Source organism: Staurois parvus, unplaced genomic scaffold (assembly GCF_062004578.1).
Source record: "Staurois parvus isolate SC_StPar_1 unplaced genomic scaffold, SC_StPar_1.0 ptg000283l, whole genome shotgun sequence".
Classification (NCBI taxonomy): Eukaryota; Metazoa; Chordata; class Amphibia; order Anura; family Ranidae; genus Staurois; species Staurois parvus.
The window spans coordinates 6,821,964-6,844,051 of record NW_028318079.1 but is presented as its reverse complement, the minus strand read 5'-3'; positions in this window follow the sequence as shown (position 1 = coordinate 6,844,051).

The window sequence follows — 22,088 nt, the reverse complement described above, 5'->3', positions numbered from 1 at the left end:
TGGGGATTTTTACTGCGATCCGGATTTACAACCACTTTAAATTAAAAAAAAAAAAATTTACTCTTCGCCACCTTACCACCATTGGTAAAGGCAAACAGCAAATCACTGATAATACGAATAAAAAGAACTGTCTGTGCTGCCCCAGCTGTCATTTTTCTAGGATATAATTTATTTATTTCAGGTACTTATATAGCGCCGTCAATTTACACAGCACTTTACATATATATTGTACATTCACATCAGTCCCTAACCCTCAAGGGGCGTACAATCTAAGGTCCCTAACCCTCAAGGGGCGTACAATCTAAGGTCCCTAACCCTCAAGGGGCGTACAATCTAAGGTCCCTAACCCTCAAGGGGCGTACAATCTAAGGTCCCTAACCCTCAAGGGGCGTACAATCTAAGGTCCCTAACCCTCAAGGGGCGTACAATCTAAGGTCCCTAACCCTCAAGGGGCGTACAATCTAAGGTCCCTAACCCTCAAGGGGCGTACAATCTAAGGTCCCTAACCCTCAAGGGGCGTACAATCTAAGATATATATGAAAAAGATGACGCTAAAGTCCCGCCAGACTGCCTTTTATACTGAGATGACTGAATAAAGAGGGCAGATTTTTTTTTAGGGAAGTATGGAGGCGTCCCCCACCTGTGTCCACGTGCGCCGATGGCTTGTTGGATCCCCAGGATCTCGCCTCCCATCCAGACAGCAGTCCCGTGTCATGCACACAGCAGGGAGCTCTGCTGCCCGTCGGATAATGAGGCTTCTAATTGAATGAAGTCATCGGCCAGCAGCGGCGTGAGCCGGCCTGCCCATGCTGGGATTAGAGTGCGGGCCACGTGAGATGCAGCCTGACAGGCGTTAAGCACCAGCGACGCGGTCCACGGCCAGGGAGGGTGAAGAGACACCGGCTGCTCTTCAGGACGGCACGCTGCATTGTTTTGACATGTGCTTCCGGCTGTCACAGATCTAAACCCAAACTGGATGACATTTCATTTCCTAAATCACTTGGTATCATAAAAATTTAAATTTTTTCCCGTTAAAATATAATTTCCTATTTCATCCTGTATCTCAGTGCTACTGATCTCCTGCAGCCTCTTTGCAGCCACTTCCTGCCTACATCAGCTGGACCGGTATCCTGATGGTGACCAAGGGGGACCTTCTTGTGTAATGTGTGTCAGCACAGCTGCATTTGACAGGGTGACAACACAAAAGCACTTTCCAGCCCTGGTCACGAAAGGTGAATGTGACATTTGGCTTGTACCATGAGTGCCTCTATCCGTTTCTGAGCGCCGAAGTGTCAAGATTGAACTACACTATATTGCCGAAAGTATTGGGCCGCTTGTCTTTCCACGCACATGAACTTTAATGGCATCCCAGTCTTAGGCTGGCCATACATTATACAATTATCTTCCAATTTTCTGTCCAATTTCCTTTAGATTTACCTTCAACTGTGTAGTGCAAGGGCCTGCCCAATTGGATACAACTGAAAGTGTTGTTTAGGTTTGTCCTCCTATTATATAGTTTTTGGTAAATCTAAACCAAAAATCTCCAGATAATTGTATAATTTATGGCCAGCCTTAGTCCATAGGGTTCAATATTGGGTTGGCCCCACCCTTTGCAGCTATAGCACAGTAGCTAAATGGTTAGCGCTTCCACCTGGCAATACTAAGGGCATTGTTCAAATCCCAACCACCTCCCTGGAGTTTGCATGTTCTCCCTCTGCCTGTGTGGGTTTCCTCTAGATATTCTGGTTTCTTCCCACACTCCAAAGACATGCTGGTAGGTTAATTGGCTCCTGTCTAAAGTGGCCCTAGTCTGTGTATGAATGTGAGTTAGGGACCTTAGATTGTACACCCCTTGAGGGTTAGGGACTGATGTGAATGTACAATATATATGTAAAGCGCTGTGTAAATTGACAGCGCTATATAAGTACCTGAAATAAATAATATAACATCTTCAACTCTTCTGGGAAGGCCGTCCACAAGGTTTAGGAGGGTGTCTATGGGAAGGTTGGACCATTCTTCCTGAAGCACATTTGTGAGGTCAGGCACTGATGTCGGGGGAGGAGGCCTGGCACGCAGTCTCCTCTCTAATTCATCCCAAAGGTGTTCTATGGGGTTGAGGTCAGGACTCTGTGCAGGCCAGTCAAGTTCCTCCACCCCAAACTGGCTCCTCCATGTCTTTATGGACCTTGCTTTGTGCACTGGTGTGCAGTCATGTTGGAACAGGAAGGGGCCATTGTAGCAGTTGTACGTACAGAGATGGATGCGAACCTCCATTTTGCCAAATGCCCTCCATATTTTATCATTTCTACTCCAAATCAGCTTCCCCCCTCCCTCTCTGTTGAGTGACACGTGGTCCCTGTGTGCTGGGTTCAGAAGTGCACAGGCAATCAGGCACAGCGGGACAGCTTCATGGTTATAAATCCCAAATTAGCTGGTGCCCGGGTGTCTGTTAGCTTCTCAACCTGAGATAATCGTAAACCCATAAACCAGTCCTTCACTGGGCTTCAAACGCATTCCAGATAGCTGTGAAACAGACATCACATTTAAAACCCACTTTCCCATATAATTTCATATCTTGAGATAGGAAATAATTACCAGGAAACCAAGCATATATTCGGATAGCTCAGTTTAATGCGAGTCGTCTGATATCTTACACCCCTGGATTACGTATACCCGAGAGCAGAAAACGATATCTCCTTAACCGTCCCAAGCAGATATGTTATATCTGGTATCTGGACGTTCACAATATCATTCTGCAGATTATCCTACCCGTGGATAGAATGTTACATGTACCTAGGGAAGGTTATTGCCCATGGTATAACTTATGAGGGATTTGGTCATAGCCTGAGTTCCTCGCCTACAACACCCCTCCCCAAATGAGGCGATTGGTTCTCTGCTGTAAGGAGACACCCTGCTGAGTTCCTAGAAAAAGGCTCTTATGCTTGGAGCAGTACGTTGAAGAATTCTCCCCTTTAAACACCAGGAACCAACTTGGGAGACGGTACCCTTTTGCTCTGAATCTTGATCTGCTTAACCCAGGACTTTTGGCAAGTACGCTACCTCTTTAAATTTCTTCCTGTTATCTCCCTGTTGTGTTATTGCTCTCTGTATTTATATATATATATATAGGCTACATCTTTTTCTGTAAATACGTTTATTGCACCATTTTGACCTTTTTAGTAATAAATCTTACTATCTGAAAAGTGTTGAACTGTTTCTAAAGCTCTTTACTGCAAACTAAGAAACAGAGTCCCTGTCTCTGAAGAGCGCTACTGTGTGTTTTTAAACCTCTATATACCTTTGCCTGTGGTGACAGTGGTATACAGACGATTATTCAAACATCATAGTGTTACTGCTAATATTGGGTAGTTTCCTCCTTTTCTCTACAAAAAGGTGGTGGTGGCAGTGTGAAGGGTTAATTGCGAATTAACCTGACCCAGTAACAATCGCTCTCAGGCTGCAGGTACATAGATTGTGGTCCATTAGCTGGAAAATCTTTGTGCAGGGTGCAGCTGAGCATGGCATTGTTACGCATGTGACAGCGCTGTTTTAGATTGGCTAGTCCTTTGATCATGACTTGCTGAGAAGGGCTGGGGGTCTGACGCCGTGACCGTCACAGTCATCCCCAAACTCTTCCCACAAAGTTGGGAGCATGAAATTGTCCAAAATGTCTTGGTATGCTGACGCCTTAAAAGTTGCCTTCACTGGAACTAGGGGGCCAAGCCCAACCCCACACCATAATCCCCCTGACACCAAACTTTACACTTGGCACAATGCAGTCAGGCAAGTACCTTTCTCCTGGCAACCACCAAACCAAGACACGTCCATAGGATTGCCAGACAGAGAAGCGTGATTGGTCACTCCAGAGAACACGTCTCCACTGCTCTAGAGTCCAGTGGCGGCGTGCTTTACACCACGGCATCCGACGCTTTGCATTGCACTTGTAAGGCTTGGATGCGGCTGCTCAGCCATGGAAACCCATTCCATGAAGCTTTCTACACACTGTTATTGTGCTAATCTGAAGGCGACACCAAGTTTGGAGGTCTTTAGCTATTGACTCTGCAGACGGTTGGTGACTTCTGCCCACTGTGCACTTCATCATGCGCTGACCCCGCTCTGTCATGTGACGTGGCCTACCACTTGGTGGCTGAGCTGTTGTTCCCAGTTGCTTCCACTTTGTTATAATCCCACTAACAGTTGACCGTGGAATATTTAGTAGCCAGGAAATGTCACGGATGGACTTATTGCACAGGTGACAACCAATCACAGGACCACGCTTGGAGTCACTGAGCTCCTGAGAGCGACCCATTCTTTCACCAATGTTTGTAGAAGCAGTCTGCATGCCTAGGGGATGATTGTATACACCTGTGTCCATGGAGGGGATTGGAACACCTGAATCCAATGATTTGGAGGACCAATACTTTGGCAATATAGTTTATCTTTCTACATTTTTTATGCTACGAAGCGCCAAAGCCTGTGGAGAAAAAAAACGTGTCACGCTCCAAAAAAGTTTTGGATCTTCTTTGGGGCATTTGTCGTGTGTAGAGCAGCCCATTCAAGTGAAGGAGCTGCCCTAACCATGACAATCAGAAATGCTCCAAAAAGCGCGCATAAATGGGAGTGGGATGGTGAGGTCGCTCTACACTCAGATGTGAATGGGGCCTTATTGGTTGCAGAGCTGTGTCTTTTAAATCTGCTCGGGGTTCAGCTTTGACACTTTAGGGATTGGGTGTTCCTATACCTGAAAGCAGCGATGTAATACCCTGATCAATATATTATTTTATTGGTGTGATTCGGGGCCGTGATGTCAGATGGTAGAACTGCGCCGTGTGCCCTTTTTTGGGCATGGCATCCATTTATGGGAAATTCTTTGCATTTGTCGCCGTGATTCTAAATCATCGACTTTTTACAGTTTCTTGTTAAACAGAAATGTGATGGGGCTTCAGCTGTCATCGGTGGACAGCGGTCTCATAAAGGGTAACGCTCCAGGTCACAGCGCATTGCTTTCCTTGGCTTATTTAACACATAAAACACTTTTGTTTGATTTTAAAGTGGACCTGTCTAGTAATGTAAGGGGATCGTCATTTTAAAGCTCAACACCAGGCACAGAAAAGAAAAATCTTACAATGCCCCCGCCCCCCCCATTCCCACACACACACACTGTAAGGGTCAGTTCACACCACATGCAGCCCAGTGCGTTACTTTTATACATCAAAAACGCATGAATAGTAAGCTATATGGTTTCCAATGGCATAGTTCACACCAGAGCGGTCAGTTCCAGTGCGATCAATTCCAGGAAAAAAAGGTAGAACATGCTGCATTTTTTCTACACTGAACTGTACTGGAATTCGATAAAACGCATCAAAAACACAATAGTATGCACCTAAACCCACCAAAAACGCACCGAAATGAAATGTCCTTATTTAACCAGTTCCCAACCACGCTATAGCTGAAAGACCATGGGCGTCCTCCTAGAACCGCGCCCCCCATGCACCCACTGGATTGCGCACTGCGCATGATCTGTGGTCGCTGTGTCCTTTGGACACAGCTGATCACATGGTTACGGAAGGGGCCAATCACAGTAGCTTTCACCATGTGAGCAGCTGTGTCCAATCACAGCTGATCACTGGGTAAATAGGAAATGCTGGTTATTGTCTTTCCTCTTCTTATGCTGACAGGGCGTGAGGAGAGGAGAGCCGGTAAGCGGCATTACGCAGGGGGACATCTACAGTGATCATCAGGGCACTGATCATCAGTGTCCTGGTGATCAGTGTAGCCCCATCAGTGCAGCCAATAGTGCCCATCAGTGCTGCCTATCAGTTAATCAGTGCCCATCAGTGCTGCCTAACAGTGCCCATCACTGCTGCCTATTAATGCCCATCGGTGCTGCCTATCAATGCCCATCAGTATCGCCTAACAGTGCTCATCAGTGCTGCCTAACAATGCCCATCAGTGCCGCCTAACAGTGCCCATCAGTGCTGCCCATCAGTGCCTCCTTACAGTGCCCATCAGTGCCGCCTAACAGTGCCTATCAGTGCAACCTAACAGTGCAGCCTCATCAGTGCCCATCAGTGCTGCCTATCAGTGGAGCCTCGTCAGTGCCCATCAGTGCTGCCTATCAGTGCCAGTATCTAAACCGCCATTTGTAAACGCTATCATTTTCACATAAACCAATTCATTTACACGCATTGGGATTTTTTTTAGCAAAGACATGGAGCAGAATACATTTTGGCCTAAATTTATGACGAAATGTGATTTTTAATTTTTTTTTTACTGGACGTGTTTAATAGCAAAAAGTCAAAAATATTGTTTTTTTCATAATTGTTTATAGCGCAAAAAATAAAAAACGCACAGGCCATCAAATACCACGGAAAGAAAGCTCCATTTGTGGGAAAAAACGGAAGTAAATGTCATTTGGGTGCAGCATTGCATGACCGCGCAATTGTTAGTTAAAGTAACGCAGCGCCGTATCGCAAAAAATGGCCTGGTCGGGGGTGTAAATCCTCTGGAGGGCGAGGGGTTAAACACCAAAAGTTTTCTTTGAGAACATTTGAAAATATAAAATGGAAAAGGTCTTAGCGGATTCTTTACTTTGTGATTCTATTTTTGTTTTGTTTTTTTCTTTCCATTTGCTCTGGAGATAAAAGGTTGATAATATCTTGCTGGGCTCTTGTTACAAAGTGGCTCCGGAGGATGACACGGTACCTGGCAGTGTACATAGGGGTGCTGGGGGTCATTCTCTGCTTGTATCTCTCTGCTTAGTCATTGTATACAGTACAGGTGTACCATTGTATAGAAAAACCCAGTGTGGGTTTCCCAACCCCCACCCGTTTACACCGCCCGCCGCGCACCTGTGCTCCAGTACATGACTACAAGCTCCATAAAGATGAATGGGATGGCGAGGTGGGCTCTCTGGTTGATCTCTATAGAGCTTGGAGGCATTAAGATCCATTCACACCAGAACGTGTTGCTGGAAAGGCGCATCTATGTGCGCATTTCCTGCACTGCAAACGCACTGCCCTTGCTAAATGTGCGCAGGTACCATTCACTTTTCATAGCATCCCAAACGCATCTACCAAACGCAGTGCGTTTGTGGCCTCCAAACGTCATGGCACTATGCAGTTTGGTGCTGCGCGACTTGTAAGAGTAGTCCCTGCACTACTTTTTGCGCATTCCCATGCATTTGGCAGCTCATTAAGAGTCTATTCACACTTGTGCGACTTCTCATGTGACTTTGGGGTCCAAAGTCACATGATAAGTCCAGGGGCAGACTGACAACTCATGGGGCCCCCGGGCAATAGGGGATCATGGGGCCCCTGTGTCCTTGCCCAAACTCAAAAAAGCCTATGAAAAAGGTACCAGGGGCATCTCATGGGGCCCCCTACTGACCCCAGGCCCTCGGGCAGTGCCCGAGTTTCCAAATGGTCAGTCCGCCCCTCGATAAGTTACACACCATGTTTCCCGCTGGGTACCATTCATACCTGTGTGACTTCAAGTCGCAGCGACTTGACCAGGGGCAGACTGATAACTCATGGGGCCCCCGGGAAATAGGGGATCATGGGGCCCCTGTGTCCTTGCCCAAACTCAAAAAAGCCTATGAAAAAGGTACCAGGGACATCTCATGGGGCCCCCTACTGACCCCAGGCCCTCGGGCAGTGCCCGAGTTTCCAAATGGTCAGTCCGCCCCTCGATAAGTTACACACCATGTTTCCCGCTGGGTACCATTCATACCTGTGCGACTTCAAGTCGCAGCGACTTGGCCAGGGGCAGACTGATAACTCATGGGGCCCCTATGTCCTTGCCCAAACTCAAAAAAGCCTATGAAAAAGGTACCAGGGGCATCTCATGGGGCCCCCTACTGACCCCGGTCCCTCCAAATGGTCAGTCTGCCCCTGGACTTGACAGTAGTTCCTGCACTACTTTGGTCTGACTTTCATGCGACTTGAGGGCCATCGACTTCAATGTAAGCCTTCGAAAGTCGCACTTGAATGTCATACATGCGACTTGTGTGCGACTTTATACTGCACAGACAATCATTCTTGGTCAAATACATATCAAATTCGTGCCAAAATCACATCGCAGTGAAAATCGCACGATTTTGAAGTCGCACAAGAGTGAATGGAGCCTAAAATGAATGGGTAGTCAAAATCAGAACGCACAAAAATGTGCACGCTCTAGTGTGAACTGGCCGTACGTCTTCTTACTTGAATCTTGGTGTACTCTTTGTATTCCTTCAGCCTCATGCCCACGGGGCATCAAAAACGCCATTTTTACCTTCATTTTACTGCCTCTACAGTAAATGCACCTCTATGTTAGTCTATGTGTCCATTCTACACATTGGAGTGGACAGGCATTCAAAGGCAGCAAAAGAATCAGGAGTTCAGGAGAGTAGCTTTAGGACAGAAGCAAACGCTTTATGCGCCTAAACGCTAGATGCGTTTAGCACTTGAGTGCTTATTCATTACAATATAGTTAGATAGTTAGTCTGACTGAAAAAAGACAAAAGTCCATCCAGTGCAACCAAAAAATAAATTAATATTCCGGCCAATCAAATCAATGAACGCCCAACACGCCTAAAGATGTTAGCAAGACGCAGCTTAAGGCGCGTTTTTTTAACGATGCATTTCTCCTGTATGGAGAAAAGGCGCTTAGAAGAGGGTGCGTGAGGCATTCCAGAGCTGCAAAATAATAACCCAGCATAAAACTTCACAACTTTGCCTCTTGTGCGTTCATTTCTTGTAATAAAGACCGCTCACTGCTACTCTCTCCTTGTGCAGGGTGACTGGTCTTGTCTCCGCCCCCTTCTGTACTTTTTAGCAGGCAGCCTGTAGTGGGTGGGGCTTGCTGGGAATTTTTTTAATTTTTTTTTATTTTTGGATTAAGGACGTGTACAGGATTATGTCACACCTATAATTTCCCAGGAATCGTACCAGTGGTGGTGGTATCCCACTCCTAGCAATGGTAAGCCAGACAGCCTCTCAGGCGATCCCCATAAAGAGGTAGAAAACAAGGACTCCCGTAGTGTAGTAAATATGACAATTTATTAGGACAACACACACCAAATACCCACTTACATAAAAAAAAATCGGATCTGCAGACCCACAAGCTTCAAAAGAGCAAAGAACACACAGGGTGTACTTGCATGGGTGTAGCAAGATGGCGGCTGCCATCAACGGCCGAAATGACATCACCATGCCTCTGTCCTACGCGTTACGTCACGGGTCACGTGACTTCCATGGCAGATTAATATGGAGGACTGGTCCCATGGATCACGAGAGTCGGCTGGACTGAGGAGAAGGTAAGTGATGCAGCCTCCTCTGCAACCCCCCTAAACGTAAAGGTTAGCTCTACTTTCTTGGGGCAAAAAAATGCCTCAAAACTATTTTCATTTAACATTCCAACCTTCTGGCTTAAAAAAAAACAAAAGAAAGAAAACTGTAGTTAGTTGCAACTGTTTTTGCAGATCAAACAGAGGAAAAAAATATGGAGTCACTCAATTTTGAAGAAAATATTATGGAATCATGAAAAAAACCCATTCCAGTACACCGCTAGTACTTTGTTGCACCACCTATGGCTTTTATAACAGCTTGAATTCTCTCAGGTATGGATTTAACTGTCGACAAACAGTATTCTTCATCAATCCGGCTCCAACTTTCTCTTATTACAGTTGCCAGATCAGCAATGCAAAAAAAAAACAACAACTGAGAGGCCGAGAAAGGGCCGAGAAAGGGCCTCTCAGTAGTAAAGAAATGAAATTCCCAGTGTAGCCCTAACCTTACCACAAGACTTTAAGCACAAAAAGTTTTCCTGGCTACTAAATATTCCACATTCAACTGTTAGTGGGATTATAACAAAGTGGAAGCAACTGGGAACAACAGCAACTCAGCCACCAAGTGGTAGGCCACGTCACATGACAGGGCGGGGTCAGCGCATGCTGAAGCGCACAGTGCGCAGAAGTCGCCAACTGTCTGCAGAGTCAATAGCTAAAGACCTCCAAACTTGGTGTGGCCTTCAGATGAGCACAACAACAGTGTGTAGAGAGCTTCATGGAATGGGTTTCCATGGCCGAGCAGCTGCATCAAAGCCTTACATCACCAAGTCCAATGCAAAGCGTCGGATGCCATGGTGTAAAGCACGCCGCCACTGGACTCTAGAACAGTGGAGATGTGTTCTCTGGAGTGACCAATCACGCTTCTCTGTCTGGCAATCCGATGGGCGTATCTGGGTTTGGCGGTTGCCAGGAGAACGGTACTTGTCTGACTGCATTGTGCCAAGTGTAAAGTTTGGTGGCGGGGGGATTATGATGTGGAGTTGTTTTCAGGGGTTGGCTTGGCCCCCTAGTTCCAGTGAAGGGAACTCTTAAGGCGTCAGCATACAAAGACATTTTGGACAATTTCATGTTCCCAACTTTGTGGGAAGAGTTTGGGGATGGCCCCTTCCTGTGCCAACATGACTGCGCACCAGTGCACAAAGCAAGGTCCATAAAGACATGAAAGAGCGAGTTTGGGGTGGAGGAACTTGACTGGCCTGCACAGAGTCCTGACCTCAACCCTACAGAACGTTTTTGGGATGAATTAGAGAGGAGACTGCGAGCCAGGCCTCCTCCCCCGACATCAGAATGGTCAAACCTTCCCATAGACACCCACCTAAACCTTGTGGACGGCCTTCCCAGAAGAGTTGAAGCTGTTATAGCTGCAAAGGGCGGGGCCAACTCAATATTAAACCCTACAGACTAAGACTGGGGGGCAATAAAGTTCATGTGCGTGTAAAGGCAGGCCGACCAATACTTTTGGCAATATATATATATATTTATACACACATATATATATATATATATATATATATATATATATCTATACAGTACCGTATTTTCCGGCGTATAAGACGACCCCCTACTTTTCCTGTTTAAAATGTAGTGTTTGGGCTATACTCGCCGTATAAGACTACCCCTCTTCCAGTGCACACCAGTGGGAAGAATCGTGCCCCATCATTGGTGTCAGTGGGAGGAATAGTGCCCCATCATTGGTATTAGTGGGAGGAATAGTTCCCCATCATTGGTATCAGTGGGAGGAATAGTGCCCCATCATTGGTGTCAGTGGAAGGAATAGTGCCCCATCATTGGTATCAGTGGCAGGAATAGTTCCCCATCATTGGTATCAGTGGGAGGAATAGCGCCCCATCATTGGTGTCAGTGGGAGGAATAGCACCCCATCATTAGTATCAGTGGCAGGAATAGTGCCCCATCATTGGTATCAGTGGGAGGAATAGCGTCCCATCATTGGTGACAGTGGGAGGAATAGTGCCCCATCATTAGTATCAGTGGGAGAAATAGTGCCCCATCATTGGTGTCAGTGGAATAGTGCTCCATCTTTGGTGTCAGTGGGAGGAATAGTATCCCATCATTGGTGTCAGTGGGGGGGGGAGGAATAATGCCCCATCGTTGGTGTCAGTGGGGGGGGGGAGGAATAGTATCCTATCATTGGTGTCAGTGGGGGGTGGAATAGTGCCCCATCATTGGTGTCAGTGGGGGGTGGAATAGTGCCCCATCATTGGTGTCAGTGGGGGGGAGGAATAGTGACCAATCGTTGGTGTCAGTGGGGGGGGAGGAATAGTGCCCCATCGTTGGTGTCAGTGGGGGGAGGAAAATTGCCCCATCGTTGGTGTCAGTGGGAGGAATAATGCCCCATCATTGGTATCAGTGACACCAACGATGGGGCACTATTCCTCCCACTGACACTTGCTGACCCCTGTTCAAGTACGGTGCTGCTGCAGCCAGCATATGTAAATGAATGTGTATATATATATTTTTTTCATTTTATTTATAACCGTAACATTTACCCTCACTAATGCTCTGTATGAACACAGCAGACAAGGATGTAGAGATGTGTTACGTATGCTACGTGTGTAAATCTTAGATTGAGCTACTGAGCTCTGTGTATACCAGTTTTTTTTACAGAAAGACATCAAAGGGTAAACATGTGCAAAGGGGCCTAGAGCTCCACCTATTGGCTGGAAACTGAGAAACATGCCATAGTCATTTGCATTTCATTTATCTTATTGTTTTTGTTTTTTTTAACTCTACTGTTCATGAACGATGCACAGAACAGGGAACAGTTTTCAAACGCAAAAAATTGATTGAAGCTTTGTGCATTTTTACTGCTCGTTTAGTCGTGACTCTCACTCTTCTTGTTACCCATAGCATTAATACGTTTTTTTGTTCACACAGTAAAAAAACTTCTGCATTAGACAGGTTGATAAATACGGTTCATATTCATGAACATGGAATGTCCTGAACGTTTTACATATTTCCCTCTGCCAGCGGTAGCCAGGAACTCGCTCTCTATTGCCTTTGCCAGGTGACTGTCGTTATTCAAAGCAGGGGGAAATCTTGCCTTTGGCGTGTTGCGTGTCTGGGATCACACGTTTTATCTGTTAATATGTCACAGGAAGAGTAGTTTACTGGCTTTGTAGACAGCGTGCCGCGCCTGCACAAATGGAGCCACACAATACACTGTGGACTTTGATTTGTATATTCAGAGATCGTTCTTCCTATGAAGTGTTTACACCAATGGCTGTTTTGTGTTTCACTTTCCTGCTACATTTACTGCGACAATAATATGCTATAAAGTGAACCTACAAAGTGTCAGTGTCAAATCCGTGAGAAGTCTGCTATTTTACTGCAATACCTGTCTGAGCCCGGACACCACATGTAATTCACATAGGAATTACATTTGGAAAGACAGCCCAAAATAGGGCAATGTACCAGGTCTATCCAAAGAAGCATTTCCCTTTGGCTGCTTCTTTGGATAGACCTGGTACATTGCCCTATTTTGGGCTGTCTTGCACATCTCAATCCTGATTTTTATCAGGTCATCAACACTTTTTTGTGGTCATCGCTTCGCACTTATACACTGCCCTATCAGTACCAACCAGCAGGTAATCTTGTTGACAGTGCATTTGGGTGAGGCCCTTCCAGGAGGCGGTTGGGTGGCATTTTTCATCCACTGGTCTCAGTTTTTTCTTTATTATTTTTGTTTTATCATTTTTGCCTGAGATATTTGAGAAATCCATGGCTGTGTTCACATAACAATTTGTTCTTAATATCTCCTGGTGGTTTTCACCTCACATGGAATCATACGTCATGCCTTCCTAAGCACTTCTGAAGAAGAGATTTTTGTTGATCTCGAAACGCGTCAAGTGCGAACCATGCATGATCCATGATTAGATTTGCAATACCATCTCTGATGACACCGCCGCAATATGTATTGTAGCTTTATGTTTATTTTTGAAGATTGTAGAAATACAATTTCATACTGTTTTTATAAAAAACCTCTTTTGAATTGTTTAAATTTATCATACAAGTAAATTGTGCCTTTAAAGTCCCGCCAAAAAAGAGGACTTTTACCCCCCATGTATTTGTTAGGGATGTTGGAACTTTGTGTATTATATCTCTTCCACTCTCTACTCATATACCCACACTTCAAGCCTACTGCACCCTTAAAAACCAACAAATGCCATCTTAAATTCACCTTCCCTATTAACTCCATTTCATTTATCTAAAATGGCAAAATATCACCCAAAACTTCTAAAATTTTATGGAAAAAATGCTCAAATTTGAGCTCATCCCTTAGCAACAGCCCTTCTACATAGGCTGTTAGGTAAATTTAGTATGGGGCCAGAATTGTTTATTTTTGTCTTCTCAAGACTCCACAGACTGGGAATTTGACTACCTCCCCCTGACTCTAGGTAAAGATTCTGGAGATTAGGGAAGGAGGTTTCAAATACTTGACCTGAATATTTAGTAGGGCCTATCCAATCCCTGGGCAGTTGATCGTGGATGGGTTCTTGTTAAGTAGGCTGGAGTCCAGAGGAGGGGGTCTTTTTCTCTGTGCTGGATTGGATCTCTGAGCTGCTTGTCCTGGAACACTTTTGGGATGGATGCTGGACTTTTCGTTGGGATGTGCTTATGGACCGTGTATGCTCCAGGACCCAGTGAGCAAAGCTCCTCTCTTGAGCTGGAGTCTTTTTTTGGTCTCAGGTCATAAAACGTGGACTACCTCAGTCTTCCATGACCTGCACTACATTTTTGATGCATGGTCCTCAGCTGTGCACATATAGACTGTCCTAGCTGATTATCATTCTCTTGGGAATTATAGTGCCACTATCAAGATAGACGTGTTCTCCATTAGCAATTTGTTCCAGTTTAGGGTTTCCTGCTTCACTCCCATATCTCCTTTCCAAGTTCTACCAACAATAAATGAACAAAAAGACACCCCTAGACTTGAAATGAGTGGATGGCTGACAGCTGCGTGCCTGGCTGCCCTGCACTGATTAGAGAAAGAACCTGGGTACAGCAGTGGTTCCTTCAGGGGTAGCACTACAAGAGAAAGAAACTGGATACAACAGTGGTTCCTTCGGCGGTAGCACTACAAGAGACAGAACCTGGGTACAACAGTGGTTCCTTCGGGGGTAGCACTACAAGAGACAGAACCTGGGTAAAACAGTGGTTTCTTCGGGGGTAGCACTACAAGAGAAAGAACCTGGGTACAACAGTGGTTCCTTCGGGGGTAGCACTACAAGAGAAAGAACCTGGGTACAACAGTGGTTCCTTCGGGGGTAGCACTACAAGAGAAAGAACCTGGGTACAACAGTGGTTCCTTCGTGGGTAGCACTACTAGAGACAGAACCTGGGTACAACAGTGGTTCCTTCGGGGGTAGCACTACAAGAAAAAGAACCTGGGTACAACAGTGGTTCCTTCGGGGGTAGCACTACAAGAGAAAGAAGCTGGGTACAACAGTGGTTCCTTCGGGGGTAGCACTACAAGAGGAAGAATCTGGGTACAACAGTGGTTCCTTCGGGGGTAGCACTACAAGAAAAAGAACCTGGGTACAACAGTGGTTCCTTCGGGGGTAGCACTACAAGAGAAAGAAGCTGGGTACAACAGTGGTTCCTTCGGGGGTAGCACTACAAGAGGAAGAATCTGGGTACAACAGTGGTTCCTTCTGGGGTAGCACTACAAGAGAAAGAACCTGAGTACAACAGTGGTTCCTTCGGCGGTAGCACTACAAGAGAAAGAACCTGGGTACAACAGTGGTTCCTTCGGCGGTAGCACTACAAGAGAAAGAACCTGGGTACAACAGTGGTTCCTTCGGCGGTAGCACTACAAGAGAAAGAACCTGGGTACAACAGTGGTTCCTTCGGCAGTAGCACTACAAGAGAAAGAACCTGGGTACAACAGTGGTTCCTTCGGGGGTAGCACTACAAGAGAAAGAACCTGGGTACAACAGTGGTTCCTTCGGGGGTAGCACTACAAGAGAAAGAAGCTGGGTACAACAGTGGTTCCTTCGGCGGTAGCACTACAAGAGAAAGAACCTGGGTACAACAGTGGTTCCTTCGGGGTTAGCACTACAAGAGAAAGAACCTGGGTACAACAGTGGTTCCTTCGGGGGAAGGACTACCAGAGAAAGAACCTGGGTACAACAGTGGTTCCTTCGGGGGAAGGACTACAAGAGAAAGAAAATTTAGTAAATGAAGGAATGGTACTCACAAACAGCGAATAAAAACAGGCATTTAAGTCCACCCAGGGACTTCAAAGGCAAGAGGCCAGCGCGAATCCCATCATGGGTGTAGGTACTCAGTCCAGCTGACGCGTTTCGAAGGTAAAGCCTTCTTCCTCAGAGCTCTGAGGAAGAAGGCTTGACCTTCGAAACGCGTCAGCTGGACTGAGTACCTACACCCATGATGGGATTCGCGCTGGCCTCTTGGAGCTCTGAGGAAGAAGGCTTGACCTTCGAAACGCGTCAGCTGGACTGAGTACCTACACCCATGATGGGATTCGTGCTTGCCTCTTGCGAGCTCTGAGGAAGAAGGCTTGACCTTCGAAACGCGTCAGATGGACTGAGTACCTACACCCATGATGGGATTCGCGCTGGCCTCTTGCCTTTGAAGTCCCTGGGTGGACTTAAATGCCTGTTTTTATTCGCTGTTTGTGAGTACCATTCCTTCATTTAATAAATTTTGGTTACTGAGGTAATGCACAAGGTTGGTGCGCTTCTTGTTTCACTTCACAGTTTGTGCGGGCTTCCCCAGCCTTGGTTTGGAGCTGCACGGCTTTGGATACTCCGGTGGTTGCCTCTCTGGAGGTTCTAATTCCATCTACTCGCCACCGGCCTGGGTCCCGGAGCGCAGGAGAAATCGCTTTTGCTACAAGAGAAAGAACCTGGGTACAACAGTGGTTCCTTCGGGGGTAGCACTACAAGAGAAAGAACCTGGGTACAACAGTGGTTCCTTCGGGGGAAGGACTACAAGAGAAAGAACCTGGGTACAACAGTGGTTCCTTCGGGGGAAGGACTACAAGAGAAAGAACCTGGGTACAACAGTGGTTCCTTCGGGGGTAGCACTACAACAGAAGGCATCTTTACTAGAAGGAAATTTAAAAAGCGAGTAGATATCCTGAAACGCACACTTCTGATCCAACTGTTACCTCCAGAGCGAGGACAGATGTTCCATAGAACGAGGCAGCTCAGAAAACAGACTTTTTGTCAAACAAAGTTTATTAGACAGTTTATTCTAAAGCTTTAGGTCTCGCGTTTATATCTCACAGAGTGGATGAAATAAACGTCCACATTTTAATATACGTTACACTATACAAAGTTACTCCGAGACTGTTCCCTCTGCCAAAGATGACCTCATAGTAATTATGTTAACCCGTTCTGTGACCCAGTAAAGCATATAAAAAGAATGAAAAAAATAACTTTGTTACAAGAATCCACCTACTCATTGGCACAATGTGCCAAAAAGCTACAATTAAAGAGCTCTGTGTGTAAGAGAGACAGGGCCTCTTCCAGGCAGGAGGGCGATCTGCCATTGTTTCATCTGCAGTGCGTCTGCTTGGAAGCTTTTTGTTATAAATTAGTCTGCGGGGAGCAAGTTGCGTGTTCACTTGGAAACTCAAAGAATTGCAGGGGATAATTGTTTCTCTCTGAGACTTGTCACAATGAAAGAAATTGAAACACTTGAAGCAAAAAGAAAACCACAAAAAAGAAAGTTATAGAAGCACAGTAAGTTTGAAAACCACATCAATCTGGTGGAATCGTAACCTAGTTATAGATCTACCTGTTAGTTTCCATGTACACGGGACACTTCTGAACGATGGAAACTGACTGCTGGAAAACGGAGGTTAAAAACATCTGTTTAGCCGTGTTTGCAGAATGGATCGGATCTGCGGATTGAGCATAATGGATCAGACTCTGATCCATTATGCTCAATCCGCAGATCCGATCCATCCTGTGGGGATTGTCGGCTTGCTTTACAACTTACCTTTTCATGGAGCGGGTCCGGTGTCACCCCGTGCGGTTGGTGTCACCCGGTGCGGGCTGCACTGCATAGGACGCAAGAGTTTCTTTCTTTCTTCTCCACTTCCCTCTCCCTTTTGGGTAATATTGGTGGGGGGTACACACTCTGACAGCACTGGGCACAAAATAATGCAAAGATTTCAAACTAGTATCCACATCTGTAGATCTGTAAATGTGAGTCGAATGCATGTAGCCATGGGTGAGCTAGATCAAAGTGGCCTTCTATAGAAGTCATTGGTGAGCTGTTAATAAAGTTCATGATTTGTCATTCTGGCAGTGTATGTTTAAAACAATCCGGGCTGGAAAATGTGGTATTTACTATTTTACAGACACCAAGAGTTCCTTTTGAAGAAGGAATGAGAGGGGATGGCAGGGAAGAACGTGAAAGAGAGGGAATCACAGCGTTTCCACAGCTGGACCTCACTTAAAGAATGGTTAGTTCAGATGTTAGAATATGGATGGTAGAGGTGCAGTGAGCCACCGCTATCCATAATCTCTTAGGGCTCGTTCACACTTGACTGTTTTACCAACTCTTGCCAAATGCCCCTATAGCGTTTGGAAAGCGTTGATCCAGCGTTTGTGGAGCGTTTTTTAACGCTCGGCAAACGCTCCGCAAACGCCGCATGCGCAGTTCAGCAGCGGTCGCTAGGTGTTTGCTGAGCATTAAAAACGCCCCACAAACGCCTATAATGAAGTTTGAATGGTGTTACCGCTCCGCAAACGCCCTGCATGCGCGGTTCAGCAGCGGTTGCTAGGTGTTTGCTGTGCGTTAAAAATGCCCCACAAACGCCTATAATGAAGTTTGAATGGTGTTACCGCTCCGCAAGCGCTCCACAAACGCTCCACAAACGCCGCATGCGCGGTTCAGCAGCGGTTGCTAGGTGTTTGCTGAGCATTAAAAACACCCCACAAATGCCTATAATGAAGTTTGAATGGTGTTACCGCTCCGCAAACGCCCCGCAACCACCCCGCAACCGCGTCGCAACCTCACTGTAAACGCCGGCCGGGCATTTGCGGAGCGGCACCATAGACTAGAATAGGAGGCTTCAACGCCTCCTGACTCGACCAGAGGAGTCCGTTTTGCCATGCCACAACGCCATGTGCAAAATTGTCCGAGGCGTTTGGGAAGCGGTAAAAACGCTTCCCAAACGCCTTTCTGCCGCCTGCACACAACGCTAGTGTGAACATATAAATACAATGTGAAGATGATATCCAAAAATACCCTTACGCCTACACTAATTCAAAATTGGAAAAAAAGCTTTCAACCCCTGAAAGCTTAAACTCAAAATAGATAGATCCAAAAGAGAATCTACCCCCTTTAAACAAATAATCTACCTATATGTGCAACAGCAAAATTTTCCCCATATAGTTATATACGTAAACTAACACCAAATCATAAAGTCCAGTGTCTCAGTGATCCAAACCAAATCATAAAGTCCAGTGTCTCAGTGATCCAAACCAAATCATAAAAGTCCAGTGTCTCGGTAAAAAAAAGTAGAACTAAAAAAGATGTATTTCTTGCAGTGTTGATTGTTGTGAAAAAACCTCAAAAATAAAGAAACTCACAATAGTGCATTACCATAACATAAACAGAGAAAATTTTTTTTTATATATATATAAATATATACACCTATATATACGCATGCATGCACACACAAATGTGTATCATAAAATTGTGCAACATTAGGTGATATAAAATAGTAAAACACTTGTGAAAACCTTCCAAAAACGGTAGTAAAACACTCGTGCTCAAAAATTATGACATCCTGAAGTGATCCACTCAGTGAGATTCCTACCCACACGTGACACTTCTAGTGAGTAAGGCCAATATACCCTTACCAACAGTAGAAAGAACCCACGCCTTAATCATATATTATGTAGAAATCCTCCAAAGGAACTTTATCCTCCTCTCCTCCTTCACTTTATGTTAGGGTAATGGTATAATGCCATCCACATTCAGAGGTCTATGAAGCATAACGTACCTCCATATATATTCAGAATAGTATCATTTTAATGAATTTGCTTGCATTTAAAATTAAAGTTAGCGATTTGGACAAACCCCACTATGTGGGGATTACCAGGCAGTTCCCACAGTTTCCCAGGCAGTCCACACACGAGTATCCAGCGATTCCCCAACAAAGATGGCCGCTGTAACACTTCCGGTTCCTGCTCCTTGCGTATAACGTCACTTCCTCTTGACGCGTTTCGTCACATCCGGGACTTAATCATAAGAGAGAGAGAGGTTTTCACAAGTGTTTTACTATTTTATATCACCTAATGTTGCACAATTTTATGATACACATTTGTGTCTGCATGCATGCGTATATATAGGTGTATATATTTATATATATATTAATTTTTTTTTTTTTTTTTTTTTTTTTTTTATATTGGCCTTACTCACTAGAAGTGTCACGTGTGGGTAGGAATCTCACTGAGTGGATCACTTCAGGATGTTATAATTTTTGAGCACGAGTGTTTTACTACCGTTTTTGGAAGGTTTTCACAAGTGTTTTACTATTTTATATCACCTAATGTTGCACAATTTTATGATACACATTTGTGTGTGCATGCATGCGTATATATACAGTTGCAAGAAAAAGTATGTGAACCCCTTGGGATTACATGGAGTTTGGCATGAATTGGGCATAAAATGTGCTCTGAACATCATCTAAGTCACAACAATAGAAGAACACAGTCTGCTGAACATAATACTACACAAATATTAGATGTTGTAATGGTTTAATTGCACATAACATGTAAACATTCACAGTGCAGGGAGGAAAAAGTATGTGAGGCCCTAGCTTAATGACTTCTCCCAGAGCTAATTGGAGCCAGGAGTGAGCCAACCTTGACTCCAATCAGTGTGATGATATTGGATGTGTTGCTGACAGCTGTCCTGCCCTTAAAAAACACACACCTGTTTTGGGTTTACTGGTTTCAAGAAGCACTGTCTGATGTGAACCATGCCTCGCAGAAAAGAGCTCTCAGAAGACCTACGATAAAGAATTGTTGACTTGCATGAAGCTGGAAAGGGTTACAAAAGTATCTCCTTGAGCCTTGATGTTCATGTGTCCACGGTAAGACAGACTGTCTACGAATAGAGAAAGTTTAGCACTGTTGCTACTCTCCCTAGGCGTGGTCATCCTGTAAAAATGACTGCAAGAGCACAGCGCAGAATGCTGCATGAGGTAAAGAAGAATCCCAGAGTGTCAGCTAAAGACCTACAGAAATCTATGGCACATGCTAACATTTTTGTTGACACATCTACAATAAGGAAAACATTAAACAAGAATGGAGTACATGGGAAGACACCACGGAGGAAGCCATTGCTGTCCAAAAAGAATATTGCAGCATGTTTGAAGTTTGCAAAAGAGCATCTGGATGTTCCACAGCACTACTGGCAGAATATACTGTGGACAGATGAAACCAAGATTGAGTTGTTTGGGAAGTACACACAACACTATGTGTGGAGAAAAAAAGGCCCAGCACACCAACATCAAAACCTCATCCCCACTGTGAAACATGGCGGAGGGAGCATCATGGTTTGGGGCTGCTTTGCTGCCTCAGGGCCTGGACGGATTGTTGTCATTGATGGGAAAATGAATTCCAGAGTTCATCAAGACATTTTGCAGGAAAATGTACGACCATCTGTCCGCCAACTGAAGCTCCGCAGAGGACGGGTGATGCAACAGGACAATGACCCAAAGCATACAAGTAATTCAACAAAACAATGGCTGCAACAGCACAGAATACGCCTTCTGGAGTGGCCCAGTCAGAGTCCTGACCTCAACCCGATTGAAATACTGTGGAATGACCTTAAGAGAGCGATTCACACCAGACATCCCAAGAATATTGCTACACTGAAACAGTTTTATGAAGAGGAGTGGTCCAAAATGACTCCAGATCATTGTGCAGGTCTGATCTGCAACTACAGGAAACGTTTGGTTGAGGTTATTGCTGCCAAAGGAGGGTTAACCAGTTATTAAGTCCAAAGGTTCACATACTTTTTCCTCCCTGCACTGTAAATGTTTACATGTTATGTGCAATTAAACCATGGCAACATCTAATGTTTGTGTAGTATTATGTTCAGCAGACTGTGTTCTTCTATTGTTGTGACTTAGATGATGTTCAGAGCACATTTTATGCTCAATTCATGCAAAACTCCACAGAATCCCAAGGGGTTCACATACTTTTTCTTGCAACTGTAGGTGTATATATTTATATATATATAAATTTTTTTTATTTATTTTTTTTCTCTGTTTATGTTATGGTAATGCACTATTGTGAGTTTCTTTATTTTTGAGGTTTTTTCACAACAATCAACACTGCAAGAAATACATCTTTTTTAGTTCTACTTTTTTTTACCGAGACACTGGACTTTATGATTTGGTGTTAGTTTACGTATATAACTATATGGGGAAAATTTTGCTGTTGCACATATAGGTAGATTATTTGTTTAAAGGGGGTAGATTCTCTTTTGGATCTATCTATTTTTAGTGTGAACATAGCCTTAACATCTAAACTAACCATTCTTTAAGTGAGGTCCAGCTGTGGAAAAGCTGTGAATCCCTCTCTTTCACGTTCTTCCCTGCCATCCCCTCTCATTCCTTCTTCCTCTTTCTCTGTCCTTTCTTCTCTCTCCCTCTCTCTGCTGTCTCCCTCTCTCTCCTTCACCAACGCCCTCTCTCTGTATCCTTTCTTCTCTCTTCTTATAGAAATGTGGCATACTTAGT